The sequence below is a fragment of the Petaurus breviceps genome, unplaced genomic scaffold (genome assembly GCF_028583685.1).
Source record: "Petaurus breviceps papuanus isolate PSGF00001 unplaced genomic scaffold, PetGlider_PUasm1.0 38, whole genome shotgun sequence".
Lineage (NCBI taxonomy): Eukaryota > Metazoa > Chordata > Mammalia > Diprotodontia > Petauridae > Petaurus > Petaurus breviceps.
Window position 1 is genome coordinate 104,696,710 of NW_027186304.1, and position 17,980 is coordinate 104,714,689.

The 17,980-nt window shown below is 38.9% G+C and overlaps 1 pseudogene; it reads right to left on the minus strand.

Moving 5' to 3' along the window:
* Positions 1–16,656: 16,656 nt before the first annotated feature.
* On the minus strand, positions 16,657–17,519 carry LOC138170213 (large ribosomal subunit protein uL5-like; annotated as a pseudogene).
* Between the last annotated feature and the right edge of the window lie 461 nt (positions 17,520–17,980).

The following is a 17,980-nucleotide window of genomic DNA, read 5'->3' on the forward strand; positions in this document are numbered from 1 at the left end:
TCACTAGCACCCTCACCATCACCATCATGGCCACCACCAGCAGCCACAATATCAAGTCTAAGTAGCACCATTTCTAATGTTACTGACTAGAGACAAGTATAGCATCTGCATTGTAGCCTTAGAAAGGCTACAATACATAGAATGTTAGAATGAGAAAAGTGGATGTACAATATATACCCAGGGAATTTAGGATATGATTTTACCTGTCACATAACTAAATTTCTAAGAAGGTTGGAACAGATGACTTCTGGAGCTCTTTTAAGCTTTAAATTTATGATACTATAATCCTTAGCACAGTAAGTGCTTAATAAATTTTTCCTTCTTCCTTCTTCTTTCCTTTCTACTTTTCTTCCTTACTCCCTCCCCTTCCTTCTCCTCCCCTCCCCTATCCTCCCCTTTTCTCCCCTTTCCCTGAAGCAGTAAGTTAATTTTGCTGTCTCTTTGAATTCTAAGATTCTCTGAAGTAGGTACTTTCTAGTGGACTTTTATTGTAGTCCTTAGAATCATAGATCTAAAGCTGGAAGGGTCCCTAAAGTTTATCTAGTTATCTGTCTCTCCACTCCCATTTTATTTTTAAAATTTATATTTGTTTTATCTTTTTCAATGAACAAAAATATATTTTCTCTTCTTCTCACCTCTTCTCCTTCACTGAAAAAAAGAAAGAAAAAGCAAACCCTTATAACAAATACACAAAACAAATTCTCATATTGCCCATTTCCAAAAATATATGACTCATTTTGCACCTGAAGTCCCCTATCTCTCTGTAAGGAGATCAGTAATATCATTGGTCCTCTGAAATCTGAAATCTTTGTTGGTCATTTCATTGACAAGGATTCCATAGTGAAGTGAGCTCTCTGTGTGTTGGTCATTTCATTGATAAGGATTTTTAAGCCTTTAAATTTGTTGATCACAAACAAACATCAGCACAGACAGAACAGACAAACAGAATGCCGGGATAGCCTTTAAATTTGTTGATCTTTACAATATTGTTACTACTGTATGAATTGTTCTCCTGGTTCTGTTCACTTCACTCTGTATTAATTCATACACTAGATTCTCTGAAACTATTGCTTTGATACTTTCTTATGCTACAATAGCAGTCCATTACATTCACATATCACGACTTGGTCCACCATTCCACCATTAATGAGTACCTCCTTATTGTCCAGTTCTTTGCTACTACAAAGTGTTCCTCTAAATTTCTTTTTAGTGTGTTTTATATGGGTTCTTTCCCTCTTTTTTTGATCTCTTTTCCAACCCCTGCACTTTACAGGTAAGGAAATTAAATCCCAGGTGGGCTAAGTGATAACAAAAAACATCTGTAACAAGAAATCAGAGCCGATATGCAAACACAGGTCCACCAATTGAAAATCTAATGCTTTTCCCATTTTACCCTGTATGCTGGTATACCCAAATATATACATACATGTGTGTACACACATGTATACATATATGTACACACATGTAGGTATGTATCCAAACAATGGAAGATGCTAGAAATAGAAAGGCTATAAAACAGAACATAGGACTTGGAAATCTACAATGCAGGCTGAGTCTTCTGGAAATTCTCTGTTATCTTCTAGATGCCTCATGCCCTCTCTGCCACAATTTCCTCCTTCTTGCAGAGAAATACTATCATAACCCACTTCACAGAAGCACTGCAAAAATAAGCACATGTTGCTTAAAGTGTTCAAAATGAAAAGTTCTGAGTTCCTAGGTTATTAATGTGGATGGAGTCAGGATCCAGGATTCTAGTTGCTTATGAAACAGATGGTTATAATTCAAAAGGCATGAAATACAGGAAAGCAGAAATGCTATCAAGACCCTCCAAGTCCTAGAGTCTCATTTTCCAGGTCAATGCCTGAGGAATAATTGTATAAACATAACCAAGATTTCTTTTCTTCTGTTTTCCTTGCTTCCTGGAGATGATCCACTAAGTGTCTTTTTGAACAGATCCAAGGAGTTGTCCAGATGGTTTATAAGAACTACTTCATTAAAAACTGAACTTAGGATTCTGTGATCTTTTTAGATACAAAATCGTACACCTTGAGTCAGTAAAGGAGTAAAAAAAAGTCTGGTTGGAAAGTTAAGCAATGTAATGAAAGGAAAAGATAAGAGAGCTGAAAATTATTGAACAAGGAAGAAAAAGAAAGAAAATTATTGAACAAACTAAAAGGAAATTCCTGAAGGTGAGTTGGCTAATGAAAAAAGCATGGGTTAAAAATCCCCACAATCCCTATGATATAATACTACCTTACCATATCTCAGTGCTATCAAAATCTCATCACACCACTGTCCAAATGCTATATTACAACTTATAAGTGTCTCCCATGAGTTAGCTCTCTTTAGTACCAATACGATTTTTCTAACTTTGGTCCATCTTTGAATAACAGGGCACAAGATGGAAAAAGGAGTTCCAGAGGGAGGTTTACACTCAGGGTCTATGATATGATTTTAATGGGACCTAATAGTCTATTCCCTCTCCAAATATCTTGCCCATCTTTTCAGTGATACCTGAAATTATGGATAGGAGCTTTATTCTTTGAGATCAAAACTTTGATCTCTATGAAAATACTTATCTTCTTGGGAGAGTTGACACCTTAATCTGTAAATCCTCATTTATACTTTAGTATGAATGGTCTTTTTCTGAAAGCATATTTTGATAAGGGGAAGAAGAGGTGGGTGAAGGGGAGAGAGAAGGGAAAGGGAAGAAAATGCAGCACTGTGAGACTGGGCTTTCTGAAAAGAATCCTCACCTAATAAACCATTTTGCCTGTGCAGGGTCAGTGATGCTCAAAGGGTACTCTCTTTGGGAGATAGCTCACTAGGAAGGTAAGGAACATCTGTGTTCAAATCCAACCTTCAGAAACTTACTAGCTATGTGAGCCTGGGTGACTAACCTAACCTTTTGCCTCATTTCCCTCAACTGTAAAATTGAGAATATAGTAATTGATATTGCAGAGTTATTATGAAGATTAAATAAAATAGTGCTTCTTCATTTCCTTCCTTCATTTGGGGGTACCTAAGTGGGCTTCAGAGGACTCAGAGGGACCCCTACCGCGTTGTCTTATTTGACAGAGGCTCAAGAGGTGTAAGGTCTAGGAAGGACTTACTGAAGTCTAGGTTGAAAAAGAAAAGTAGTAGTAGCAGCAGCAGCAGTAGTAGTGGTAATAGTAATAACAGACACTTAATACTTATCCTGTGGAAAACTCTGTGAGACCATTATATTTGAATCAGGCTACTGATTGCGACCAAAACAAATATAACCCCTTAAGTAAATACCTATATAGTTCTTTGAGTCAAAATAGGGTTAAGTGACTCAGAGTCATACATTTAGTAAGTGTCTGAGGTCGAATTTGACCTCAGGAAGATGAGTCATTCTGACTCCATGCCCAGTACTCTATCCACTGTGCTACCTAGCTGCTCCAAGGCCTTTCTTAACCTCCACCAACTCCTTTGTAAAAGGAAAGAGCTTGGGGTCAGTAGAGAGTCTAGCTCTCTCTTTCCAGAGAGCCCAACCTTTTCAGGATTTATATATATAACCCTCTAGACTTATAGTACCCTGCTAATTGTTCTGTACCACCTCCCCCCATGCCCAAAAGGTCAAAGAATTCAGAGTTGTTAAAGGTGATTTCCCATCTCATTTTTTTAGACCTGTGACTACACTTGACTCACAGTATTTTGTGAAGGGCAAGGTCAAGGGTTGGTCCTACACATTAAGGCTCTGTTCCTCTCTGCTCCCTGGCTCCAGCTGTTATGTGGTTCCAGATCTCCTCCATTTGGACCAGAGAATTGATCTTGGTCCAAACAGCAGCAACTCTTATGTTTAAGACATTTGATCCCAGAATTCCACAGGTTTTCCAGCAACTCTTTTATCACTGCCTATCCCCTTCTGCTGCCTCCCCTTCAGGATTTGACTTGACCCAAGAATTCCTTATTAGTTGACCTTTGCATTAACTGCATGGCACTAACACCACTTCTGGTGTCTTGTGTTTCCTTCCCCTTCTTTGGTCCATATGGTTCCCTGATATATATAGTTCCTAGGTTGGGGTTGGGAGGATAGATGGGGGTTGAAAATGGAGCAAAGAAGGCAGTTTAGTCTTCTGGAAACCAGAGTCTACATGTCCAAATGGGTGCCTCTGCTATGACTTCCACCCTCTATCTCTGTCCCTGTTCTCCCCTTTAAGTGAAATCCAAAGCATATGACTAGTTGTGACCCAATAAATCCTCAAATGTGATGCTAAAAGAGATGTTTGCACCACGTGTAGGGAAACATCTTCAATGCTCTCACAAAGGTCTCATCTCTGGACGACAATGAGTAATCTTACAATTTGGATAGGGAGACATTATCAATGCCAGAGCAAAGGTCTCAGGAGTTCACCCTGGAGCTCATTTTTTCCTAATTGTAATCTGTTGTTCAAAGATTGACCGTAGTTAGAAATGATACCCCAGGACGATGCTTGGATGCATACTTCCTGAAAAGTGAATTAGGTTGGTGTGACTCATCTCATAAATGGGCAGAGACTTATCTACAAGAAGGAATACCCAGCCTTGTAAGTGGGTAGTGCTCAGTCTGAGAACCTTTTGCTCTTTCCTCCCCCTTCATTTCTACTACACAAAGCTCAGAGTTTATACTGTTCCCCCTACCACCTCAGATTCTCTTGACTAAGATGGGCATGGGTGCTTTTCTTGCCTTTTCTTCTTCTTCTTTCTATTCCTTTATAAGGGGTAGAGGGAGGGAGGCAGTATTGTATGTTATTCCCTCCTAAAGCCAAATCCAATGAAAGGTTGGTTAACTCATTCCCTTTCACCTCCCCCCTCTTCTCCTCCATTGTAACAATTTTTTCTTGCCTCTTTTATGTGAGATGATGTACCCTATTCTATCTCTCCCTTTCTCCTTCTCCTAGTATATTCCTCTCTCACCTGTTATTTTTTAGATATCATCCCTTCATATTTAACTCACCCTGTGTCCTCTGTCTATACATACACACACACACACACACACACACACACACATATATTCCCTTCAACTACCCTAATACTGAGAAAAGTCTCATTGGTTACAAATATCATCTTTCAATATAGGAATATAAACAGTTCAACTTTAATAAGTCCATTATGATTTATCTTTCCTGTTTACCTGTTCATGCGTCTCTTGCTTCTTGTATTTGAAAGTCAAATTTTCTGTTCAGTTCTGGTCTTCTCATCAAGAATGCTTGAAAATCCTCTATTTCACTGAATGTACATTTTCCCCTGAAGTATTATACTCAGTTTTGCAGGGTAGGTGCTTCTTGGTTTTAATCCTAGCTCCTCTGGAATGTCATATTCAAGCCCTTTGATCCCTTAATGTAGATGCTGCTAGATCTTGTGTTATCCTGACTGTGTTTCCACAATACTCAAATTGTTTCTTTCTGGGTGCTTGCAATGTTTTCTCCTTGACTTGGGAACTCTGGAATTTGACTACAATATTCCTAGGAATTTTCTTTTTGGGATCTTTTCCAAGAGGTGATTGGCCAGGTGGTGCAGTGAGTAAGAGCGCCGGCCCCGGTGTCGGGAGACCTGGGATTGGTTCTGGCCTCAGATACTTGGTATCCACACAAAATAACTGGCCGTGTAACCTTGAGCAAGTTACTTAACCCCAATTGCTTAAAAAAAAAAAGAGGTGATTGGTGGATTCTTTCAATGCCTATTTTACCCTCTGGTTCTAGACTATCATGGAAGTTTTCTTTGATAATTTCTTGAAAGATGATGTCTAGATTCTTTTTTTGATAATGGCTTTCAGGTAGTCCAATAATTTTAAAATTATCTCTCCTGGATCTGTTTTCCAGGTCGGTGGTTTTTCTAATGAGATATTTCACATTGTCTTCTATATTTTCATGTTTGGATCTGGTTTTGTTTTGTTTTTGCTTTTTGGAGGGGCGGAAGGCAGGGCAATCAGGGTTAAGTGACTTGCCCAAGGTCATACGGCTAGCTTTTGGTACCTCTTTTGTCATTTGAGTTGGTCTATTTCTTAAGGTGTTATTTTCTTCAGTATTATTTTAGATCTCCTTTAGCAAGCTGTTGACTCGTTTTTCATGATTTTCTTGCATCACATTCATTTCTCTTTCCAATTTTTCCTCCACTTCTCTTACTTGAGTTTCAAAATCCTTTTTGAGCTCCTCCATGTCCTGCAACCAATTCATATTTTTCTTAGAGGTTTTTCATCCAGGAGTTTTGACTTTGTTGTCTTCTTCTGGTTCTATGTTTTGATCTTCTTTGTCACCAAAGTAAAATTCTATAGTTTAATTTTTTAAAAACTCTTTGCTCATCTTGCCAGTCAATTACTTGACTTTTGAGCTACTTGTCAAGGTAGGACTCTGCTTTCAGAGTAGAGAGTTCTTCATCCCAATTTTCAGGGGTTTTCACAGCTGTTGTCAGAGCTACTTCTGGGCACCTGTAAATTTTCAGTTCTTCTAAGGTGATATGATCAAAGAAGAGGTGTTTGCTCCTCTCCTGTCCTGTGCTATGATCCGTGAGTGACTACAAGCACTTTTTTCTGCCTCCAAACTATGAGGAGGACTCCTTCTCCACAAGTGCCATAAGCTCTGCCCTGCCAGTGCTTCTCCTCACCCCAAGACTCTGACTCAGATCCAAGCAGAGCAAAGCAAGAGAATACTGCCTCAGTGCCAGCAAAGAGAACCCTGTAATTGCCCTCTGATCAGCTGCTTGATCCCCCTACCATCTGTGGGCTTGGAGCTCTGGAAGCAGCTACTGCTGCTGCTGCTTCTGCTTCTACCTCCATCACCCTGGGACTAGGGTCAGACCACTCTCTCACCCAGATCTGACAGAGTTTCCCCCACTGACCTTCTACTTTGTCTTTGGTGTTTGTGGGTTGAGAAATCTGGAAACCACCACAGCTGCCAGTGATTCAGTCTTGTGTGGCCTGCTCCAGCCAGATCTGTGCTGGTGCAGGCCATGCTGGACTGTGCGCTACTCCCAGCCAAGTGTGATAGACCCTTCCTGTAGGCCTTTCAAGCTGTCTTGGGCTGGAGTTGGGTTTTACTCTGTCATTTTGTGAACTTTACTCTGTCATTTGTAGAATTGTTTAGAGTGATTTTTTACAGAAATTTGGAGGGGCTTGGGGGAGAGCTCAAGCAGGTCCTTGCTTTTATCTGCCATCTTCAAACTAGCTTTTCCATAATGTTGTGGGCTGAAAGTGCAAGTTGGAAAACACTGAACAAGGAGTTCTTGGGGAGAAATGGTCACTGGGAGGAAGAAGTAAGCAAACAGAAGAATGAAAGGCAGGGCAGTGCCTGTTGGAACTTCCTCTATGTGTGGTGTGAGATTCTGGAGACTGAGGGTGAATGACTTGGGGGGTGGGGAAAGCCAAAAGAAGTAGCTGTAATGAAGACTGATGACTGATTGCTAATTATTATTGCATTTATCATGGTGACCTAGGATGCTCTCCCCTGCTATGTCCTGCATATGCTTTGAAATAATTTTGCTTTGCTTATTACTAGCCTAAAGAAATCTCCTTGATTCAAAAACTTTGGAAACCTTAGTTGTTTGTGGAAATGGAGCCTAATACTCCTGGAGGCAAGTCAAATTTGGGCAGATTATGATAATTTTTCCCAGAAAGAGAATTGATATGAAGGAACTAGATGAAGAGACTAATTAGGCTTGAGAATTCCCAAGACAGATCCCAATCTGACTGACCAAGATTAGAGTTTAGGAGCCTACTTTGACACTTAGATTATACCCTCATTTTGGAAAGTTCCCCCCTTTCTGCCAGGGCTTGTTGCTTTCCTGCTTGCCTCCTTCTCTTTCCTTTGCTCTTCCTTGTTCTATACCTCAGCCCCTTCAGGGCCAGACTTTTCCTAATTTCCAAGGGGACAATTCCCTAATCTGATTTATTATATTAATATGCTAATAATGACATAAAGCAAAATTCCTCAACATCTCCTCTCCAGTTTTCAGGCCACACAGGTACATTTGTTATAACAAGGGCCTTCAGTAGAAAATAAATAATTCATATTTGGTCTTTCTGCTATGTAAATTCACTTGTATAAATTAAGTAAAATGATTTTTTTAAAAAGTATAATCTGATACTGATGAGTGAGGGTCTTTTGGAGTTCAAACTGAATGGAATCTTAGAGGACAGATAACCCAGTCCTCTCGTTTAATAGATGAGGAAAATAGGACCTGGAGAAGTTCAGTGAATTGTTTGTAATCACAGGATTTGAAACTGGATCTCCCAGTTCCTGTTTCAGTGATTTTTTTTCCTCCACTGTACCATGGGGATCCCAATGAACCACAAGGCGAAAAGCAAGAAAAGATTGGTGTCAGATCTCTTTCATATCCACTAAAGATAGATATGGTTTTGTTCTCCAAGGTCAGGACTTTAAAAAAATTTTCTTTGCATAATATGTGACCTTAAAAGATCAGTTTTTTTGCCCTGTGAAGAGAAGAAGGAATAGGATGGTCATTGATTGTTATCAAACCCTAGGATTCCCTGAAAGAATGCCAGAATTCTGGATGTTTCTTTGTTTCCTGCTACCCTTTTATAGACACACATTATTATTGGTAAGTAGGAAATAGTTGAACTAATACCTGCTCAAACAAAATGTCATAAACTTCTTCATAAATAGAAGTTTACAGACAATTACATATTTTTGTGTGGGAAGATATGCAAGTTGGGGCTCTGTTGTCTTGGGGATGTTGTACACTCAATTCCTCTGCTTTTTCTAGGGGTCTACACAAGCTTATAGCATCTCACACCTGGACCTTCTCTATCTATTTTTCCTATAAATAAGTGTTGGTAGGAGTGATAGGAAAAATACAAATAACCAAGCCACAGAAATCCATTTTTAAATTGTTCCATAAGGTTCTACCTCATTTTCCTCTTTTACCTATTAAAAGTTCTATGTGCTGGTCTCCCTTTTTGCCTGTCACCATTGCTCACATAATAGAAACAAGAAGTCACAAAGCTCTAAGGTCATTATTAGATTTCTGGCCAAAACCTGTTTCCTTTTCTCTACCTGTCAAGCTGACCACAGCATGCAGAGAAGTGTTTTAATCCTGCCAATATTCGATGGGAATTCGAGGCTCAGTAGATGCTATCACTGAATTACAGAATGATACAATTACAGGATTGGAAGAGACTCCCTACTGTATTTGTTCAACTCTCATCGAAAGCATGAATCCTGTTTATAACTCTCTAACAAGCAGGCATCCAGTCACTGATAGAAAACTTCTGTTTATGGGGAATTCATGGGCAGCCCATTCCATTTTGGGGCAGATCTAAGTACTAGGAATTTTTTTCCCTTATATTGATCCAACGTAGGCATCCATGAAATTTCTACCCATTTGTCCTATTTTTGCTTGGGTAGAAAAGTCTAATCCCTTATAAATCTCCCTTGACTATAATACTCTTCCTCCTCATCTCAGCTTCTTAGTTGCCCTGGCCTCCCTCAAGTCTCAAATCTGACTTTCCATAGGAGATCTTTCCCAGTCTCCCAAGCTAGCACCTTCCTTTCTCAGATTACCTTCCATTTACACGGTATATGGTGACTTCCACAGTGTGTCTACAGTGATAGATGGTTATTTGCACGTTTTCTTCCCCTTTAGATGTGACTTCCTTGAGGACATAGACCATATTTTTGTCTTTATTTCTATCCCCAACACTTAGCAAAGTGCTTGGTACATAGTAAGTGTTTAATAAATGTTTGACTATTGACTTTTTTCATATGACTATCCTCCAAATATTTGAAGATAATTTTTATAGCCTTCTTACATCTCTTCTCCAGGCAAAGTAAACATGTGTGATTTCTTTAATTGATTCTTCTACTGAATAGTTGAGTTCTAGCATGATTCTGGTTGCCCTCATCTGGATGCAATCTAGCTCATCAATCTCTCATAAAATGTGGCATCCAGAACTGAACACAATGTTTTAGATGTGGTTTGGTTAGGCCAAAGTACAGTGAGCCATCACCTCCCTAGTCCTAGATACTCTACTGCTTAAGCTATAGCCCAATATTTCTTCAGCTTTTTTGGTTATTATAGCATCACATTAGGGCCTCTAGGTGATTTGGTGGATAAAGTGCCAGGCCTGAATCAAGGAGATTCATCTTCCAGAATTCAGATCTGACTGTAGACACTTGTTAGCTGTGTGACCCTGGGCAAGTCACTTAACCCTGTTTGCCTTAGCTCCTCATCTGTAAGATGAGCTGGAGAAGGAAATGGCAAATGTGCTCCTGTGTCTTTGCCAACAAAACACCAAATGGGGTCATGAAGAGTCAGACACAACTAAAAATAGCTGAACAAGAAGAAGCATCACATCGCTGACTGATATTGAGATTACTGAAATCTCCAGATCCTTTTATACACAAACTTTATTATTAGATATATTATGAATTATATATGTTTGGTCAGATACTCTATCAAATATATCATCACTAAAAGGCAGCATTGTAAAGTATGAGGCATTGGTTATTATACTGCGGTCTTATTCCAGTCCTCCACAGGCTCAAATGATCATCAATTTTCTTACAGCACCAAATGCACTGAGCTGAGCGAAAACTTGGGTAGTTAGGGAAGCTATTTACTTTGTAATGCTATGGTACATTAGGATTGCTATGCATATAATTTCACCTCTTAGAATCGGTCAGCTGGAAGGAACCTTATTGTTATCCACAGAGTCCAACTCTTTTATTTTATAGATGAGGAAATTGAAGCCCAGAGGGGGGGAGTGCCTTACCCAGGATATAACCCTAGCTGTTGAGGTGAGCACAACGAGGAAGTGCATGCCGGGCATGGGGCTTATGCAAATGCACAGAGGTAGAAGATCAAATTCAGAGAGTACCTAATAGTCCAGTGGAGCTAGAACATAGTATGAAGGGGAGTGGTGTGAAAAGGGACTGAAAAGGCAGGAGGCAATTGGATAGTGGAAAGGTTGTAAATGCTGGATTGATGAGTTTGTATTTTATCTCATAGGCATTGGGGAACTACTGAAAATCCTGAGCAGGCATCAATGTAGACAAACCAGTTAGTCAATAGGTGTTTATAAGCACTTTCTGCATGCCAATCACAGTGCTAAGTGCCGGGAATACAAAGAAATACAAAAGACATTCAACACTCTCAAGGAGCCCACAATCTAATATTATGGCAATTATTAGGAGGCTTAATGGGGCAGGGCAGGGTAAGGAACAAACAGTTACTAAATACCTACATGTAGAAGGCACTGAGACAAGCACTTCCCAAACTTTATTTTATTTGAGCCTCACAGTAATCTTGTGAGGTAAGTGCCATTATGATTCTCATCTTAGAGTCAAAGAAACTGAGGCAGAAACAGGAAACTGTCTGGGTAAGTGCTTGTAAGTAAATGCCTGAGGCCGGATTTGATCCCAAGTCTTCCTGACTTTAGGTTCAACACTGGAAGCAGACAAGCCAAGGAGGAAATCATCACAATTGTTCAGACAAAAAATGTTAACTGGATGGTGGCTGAGTAGTAGAGGGAAAGGAATATGTGTGAGACATGTTGTGGAGGTAGAACTGACAATACTTGGGCAAGTGACTGGATATGAGGATGTAAAAGAGGAAGGGGTTCATGATTGCTAGGGTGATGGACCCAGATCACTAGAGGGATAGTGGCAGCCTCAACACAAAGAGGGACATTGTAAGGGCATGGGGTGGTTTAGGGGAAAAGATGACCATTCATGTCTCAGACATATTGAGTTTTATAGGCTCACGGGACTTCCAGGTGGAAAAGTGGTTCAAGACTAGAGTTCCAGAGAATGAAAGGAGCTACATGTATAGATATTTGGGAGTCATCTGTGTAGAAATAATAATTGAACCCATGGGAGCTCACCAAGGGAGAGTACAGACAGAGGAAAAATGATATTTTGAGATTATGGCAAAGTCAAATGGAATCTTGTTGTTGTTGTTAAAGGATAGAAGAAACCTGGGTTTATTTGTCATACTTAATAAATTCACCTTCCCTTCCTTTCCCTTCCCTTCCCTTCCCTCTCTCCTCTTTCTCATCCTCTCCCCTAGATTTGTCAGTCATAGGATGAGGATGACAGGTCTCCACTCACCAGGGGCTTGTGATGATACAGCCTATGCTATTATTTACTGTCAAGTACCATAGCTTTTCACTTCAACCACCAGGAAGCTTTGGGAGAAGACAACAGAAAATTCAAGATGGGCACCTGGGTCAGTGAATACTGGTCTAGATGGAACTCATACTCAACTCTTATACCTAGTGTGATATGAAAGTGGTTAATGGTAAGGCAGACCCAGAAGTTACTATGTGGGGTATGCATGTGGCTCTGGATCCCTGATGATTCTGAATCTTCAGGCACATAGGTTTTCCAGTACTTCTAGCTTCTGGAGGTTTGAGATCTCTGATGGTTCTGAGTCTCTGATTGAAAATCTAGTGGTCGAGTCCCCAGGGACCTGAACTAATTAAAGCCTTTTGCTGTGCCAACTAGTCTTAGCCCAAGATGGCAAAGGATTTAACTAACTTATATGATAGTCAGTGGTTCAAGGAGCTCCTAATTTCTGGGTTGTAAGATCCTGGCAGTACAAATCCTCAGGGTCAGGTTGAGGAGGAGGCATTCCCTTTCTAGTCTGGTTCTTCTACAATCCCAGAGATGGATTGGAGCTGTGTGGTGTGGCAGACACTCTGCTTGCTTCATCAGTGATCCCCACCCCACTTTCAAGCTTCTTTTTTATTTGTAAGTTTTTCATTGAAAAAATTAAAAAAATTAACCAATCTAGTTCCCTTTCTGGCTTTCGAGGGGACAATAATATATTCCTTGAAACAGCAGAGGAAAGAAAACTTTTCTTTGATGCCCACCCCCAACCACCACACACACATTGCCTGCATGGTAGGAAGATGAATTCTCTGCAGTTTTCCAACAATCTGGCTTTTATTCCTGGGATCAAAGAAGCAGGCTGGATTTTTTGAAAAAGCTTTCATTTAAGTAAAGGAAAGTAACTCACCATATATTGTACATGTGAATGACCAGCATCTCTGAACACGCATTCAGTATGCTCTAAAAATGTCAATTTCCCAGGCTTGATTTTCAGATATTAGTAACTATTATTAATATCAACTAAAATACTGAAATTTCATAAATGTTTTCTTAACGAACACAACCATGTGTGAGGTTTGCAGGTTTAGTTTTTTGACACTTGCTAAATATTATTTAAAAGAAAGCCTAACAAATTAATTAAAATAACAAATCCATATTGCTAATGCTAATACATCTGGTTAGATAATTAGGTCAAATTTCCTCTTTTTAGACACCTTGCTCCTCATTTTTCCTCCAAAAAAATCCTTGAACTAATTTGGGCAGAGAATAAATGCTTGCCACAGAAAATTTCTGCCTAAGAAATAGAAGAAGGAATTGGGCCTCAAGGAAAAATTCATGATGGATTATTTAATATAACCTCAAAATAAAATTTAAACTTACAGAACTTACAAAATAGGGAAATAGTTTGTAATATAGAAACTTTAGACTGAACTTGAAGATTTTTCAGGTAGAAATATATTATTTGTGAGAATGTCACCGTAGGTTTTATTAGACATTATAAATATGCAGACAAAAGGAGGATAGATAGCAAAATTCTGGGGGCTGCAAGTGTAGCAGTATATACAGTCTTTGCAGAGCTGTCAATCCACATCTAGACTATCCTTGGCTCCTGATGTAGACACTGCCTGCCAGCTGCTGCTGTCCCAGAGGAAGATGGTAGTATACTGATGGAAAGATACATATACACTCTTTGATGCTTGTAAAGATTTCCTCTGGCCAGGGGGGTAGGGGAGGAGATCAAGGCTGAAGCAGAAATGCTTTCTTTCTGCCCATACTCTCCTCTTTGGGGCTCCCTCAGTTATCTGTCTCTTCCACCAGAGGCTTAAATAACTTGGGTTCTGAGCTAGTGTTTTCTTTTATAGTTGATCTACTCTGCGGGGTGTGACTTTTCTCTGCCAATCTGAACACTTTTCATGTCAAAGTTACTCCTGTTCATCCAAGAACATTTTGCACTTGATTGGTTGGTTAATTAAGACTTGTTCTCACACCTTTGATGTATCTGAGTATTTTATCTCTTACTTTAAGTGAGATGGAGTGATTTGATTGATTTACTCAGTCAACCCTATGCTTAATTGTTTTCATTCATAGTGGCAGATGATGGACAGGAGAGTCTAGAGACAGTAGCATGTTGTCAAGTATTCCAAAGGGGGGAAAAAACTGCTTGATGAGAACTATAACCTGAGCAGGAATATTTCAGGGTATTATGGATAACCCTCAAGTCAGAGATAAGTTTCATGATGCATAGTATCTAAAGAATCTAAGGGTTTTCTCACTCTCTTCCTTTCTCATCTCACCCCCTTCACAATAGATTTCTAGGAATTTTTGGAAAATATATTCACAATACTCTCTATCATCTTTAGGGCTGTCTCTTTACTAATAAACACATTGTATACCAAATTAAAGAAGGAAAGCTGCATTAAAGGCTTAGAAGGGGGAAAAAATAAAGAGATCCCCATAGAGGTATTAGAAAATAAAGATACCCTTTAATGGGCGACTTTTCCAGAGATCATTGTAGAATCTTAGTCACTTATAGCCAGGAATGCACTGGTAAATGTTTAACCTCTGGCTCTCTTGGGAAAAAAATACACATGACACACTTTTAAGTTTCATCTGTATTATGTTTAAATATTTTATTTTTCCTAATTACATGTAGAAGGAATTTTTAGTATTCATTTTTTAAAATTTGAGTTCCAAATTCTTTCTCTTCCTTTTTCCCTCCCTCCCTGGAAGAGTAAGCAATTTGATATAGGTTATACATGTGCAATCATGCAAAACATATTTCCATATTAGTCATGTTGTGAAAGAAGAAACAGACCAAAAAACCCATGAAAAAATAAAGTGTAAAAGAATATGCATTCAGAAACCATCAGTTCTCTCTCTGGATGTGAATAGCATTTTTCCTCACAAGTCCTTTAGAATTGTCTTGAATCATTGTATTCCTGAAAATAGCTAAGTCATTCCCAGTTAATCATTGTACAATATTACTGTCACTGTGTACAATGTTCTCCTGGTTCTATTCACTTCATTGTGCATCAGTTAAGTATTTCCAGGTTTTTCTGAAATCATCTTGCTCATATTTCTTATAGCACAATATTCCATTATAATCATATACCATACCTTGTTTAGTCATTCCCCAACTGATGAATATCCCCTCAATTTCCAATTCTTTGCCACAAAAAGAACTGCTATAAATATTTTTGGGGCCTTTCCCCTTCCCCATCCCCTTTAAAAAATCTCTTTGGGATACAGACCTAGTAGTGGTATTGCTGGGTCAAAGGGTATGCACAGTTATAGCCCTTTGGCCACAGTTCCAAATTGGAATGGGTTTGATCCAGAATGGTTGAATTAGTTCATAATTCTACTAATCGTGCATTAGTGTCCCAATTTTCCCTCATCTCCAACATTTATAATTTTCCTTTTCTGTCATATTAGCCAATATAATAGATGTTAGGTGATACCTTGGAGCTGTCTTAATTTGCATTTCTCTAATCAGCAGTGATTTAGAGCATTTTTCATATGACTATAGATAACTTTGATTTCTTCATCTGAAAACTGTCTATATCCTTTGATCATTTATCAGCTGGGGAATGACTTGCATTCTTATAAATTTGACTCAGTTCTCTATATATTTGATAAATGAAGTCTTTATAAGAGACACTGTAAAAATTGTTTCCCAGCTTTCCTTCTAATCTTGACTACATTGATTTTGTTCATCCAAAAACTTTTAAATTTAATGAAAATTATTCATTTTATATCTTTTAAATGCTCTCTATCTCTTGTTTAGTCATAAATTCTTCCCTTTTCCATACATCTGACAAGTAAATTATTCCCTTGCTCTCCTAATTTGCCTATGGTATCATCATTTATATATAAACATGCACCCATTTTTACATTATCTTGGCATATATGTTGGTCTACTGTATACCTAATTTCTGTTATACTATTTTTCAATTTTCCCAGAAGTTTTTGTCAAATAGTGAGTCCTTATTCCAAAAGCATGGGTCTTTGGGTTTATCAAACACTAGACTGCTATGGTCATTTGCTACTGTGTATATACCTAATCTACTCCACTGATTCACCACTCCATTTCTTAGCTAGTACCAGATTGTTTTGATGATTACCACTTTATAATACAGTTTGAGATCTGGTATAGCTAGGCCACTTTCCTTCACATTTTTTCATGTTAATTCCTTTGATATTCTTGCTGTTTTGTTCTTCCAGATGAATTTTGTTACTTTTTTCTAGCTCTATAAAAATAATTGGTAGTTTGGTATAGTACTAAATAGGTAAATTAATTTAGGTAGAATTGTCATTTTTATTATGTTGACTTGGCCTACCCATGAACAACTGACATTTTTCCAATTGTTTAGATCTGACTTTATTGTGTGAAAAGTGTTTTACGATTATGTTCATATCATTTCTTGGTTTTTCTTGGCAGGTAGTCTCCCAATGTTTTATATTGTCTACAGTTATTTAAAATAGAATTTCTCTTTCTATCTCTTGCTGTTTGATTTTGTTGGTGATATACAGAAAGGCTGATGACTTATGTGGGTTTATTCTATACATTGCAAATTTGCTTAAGTTGTTATTTCTTTTTTTTTTTATACTTCAGGAGTCATTTTATTGACCTCTTAATAGAAAATAGGACTTTATTTGCCAGGAAGGATGATGCCATTGTACTGCTGCTGGAACCAGCACATGGCTTCCTCTTTGCCAGTTCTGTGTTTGGCCATGATGCAGCCTGTCCTATGTTTCTTGTCTACAATGCTGAACCCAGGCCTGCCCAGCACCACATAGAAGACCAAGCCATAGATGCCGATCCTTAGGTCATCCAGACTGATGCTTTTGGATCCCAAAGCCAAAGTTGCTGGTGTCTGAGAAGTTATTTTTCCTTAACTCATATTCTCACACCTTCAGCCCCTTCTCCAGAATCGCTTCAGCTGTGGTCCCATGGATGGTACAGTGAACAGCAATCTTCTCATTTCTCCTGATTCCAAAAGAGCGGACAGTATAGCAAGCTTTGGAGAAGACTGGGGTTTGACCTGTGAGCTGCTCCAACACTTTGGTGGCCAGGTCAGTTGATGTCCACTCTCCCCAACACAGATGTTGAGGCAGAGCTTACAGATGTGAAGTTCCCACATGGGGTTTTCCATTTCACTCTGATCTTGTGCCATGGTGGCGAACCAGAAGAGCTCAAGTTGTTATTTCAACTAGATTTTTTAGTTGGTTCCCTATTGTTCTTTAACTATACCATCATGTCACCTTCAAAGAGTGATAGTTTTGAAAAAGTAGATGCCTACTTTTTCCCCCTCCAATTTCTTTTTCTTGTCTCATTACTATAGCTAGCATTTTTTTTTTAAGCAATTGGGGTTAAGTAACTTGCTCAAGGTTACACGGCCAGTTATTTCTGGGTGTGGTGCTAAATATCTGAGCCCATATTTGATCTAGGTCATCCCGACACTGGAGCTGGTGCTCTTACTTGCTGAGCCACCTGGCCACCCCTAAGCTATTGGGGTTAAATAACTTGCTCAAGGCTACATGTCCAGGTGTTTCTGGGTGGATGCTAAGTGTCTGAGCCCAGATTCGATCCCCCAGGTCATTCCAACACTGGGGCCAATGCTCTTACTTGCTGTGCTACCTGGCCGCCCCAATATAGCTAGCATTTTTTGTACAATGTTGATCAATAGTGGTGAGAATGGGCATCCTTGCTTTACCCCTGATCTTATTGGGAAGGCTTCTAATTTATTTCCATTACAGATAATACTTGCTGATGGATTTAGATAGATACTACTTATTATTTTCAGGAAAGCTCCATATATTCCTAAGTTTTCCACTGGGTTTCTTCTAAATAGGAATAAGTCTTGTATTTTGTCAAAAGCTTTTTTTGCATCTGTTAATATAGTCAA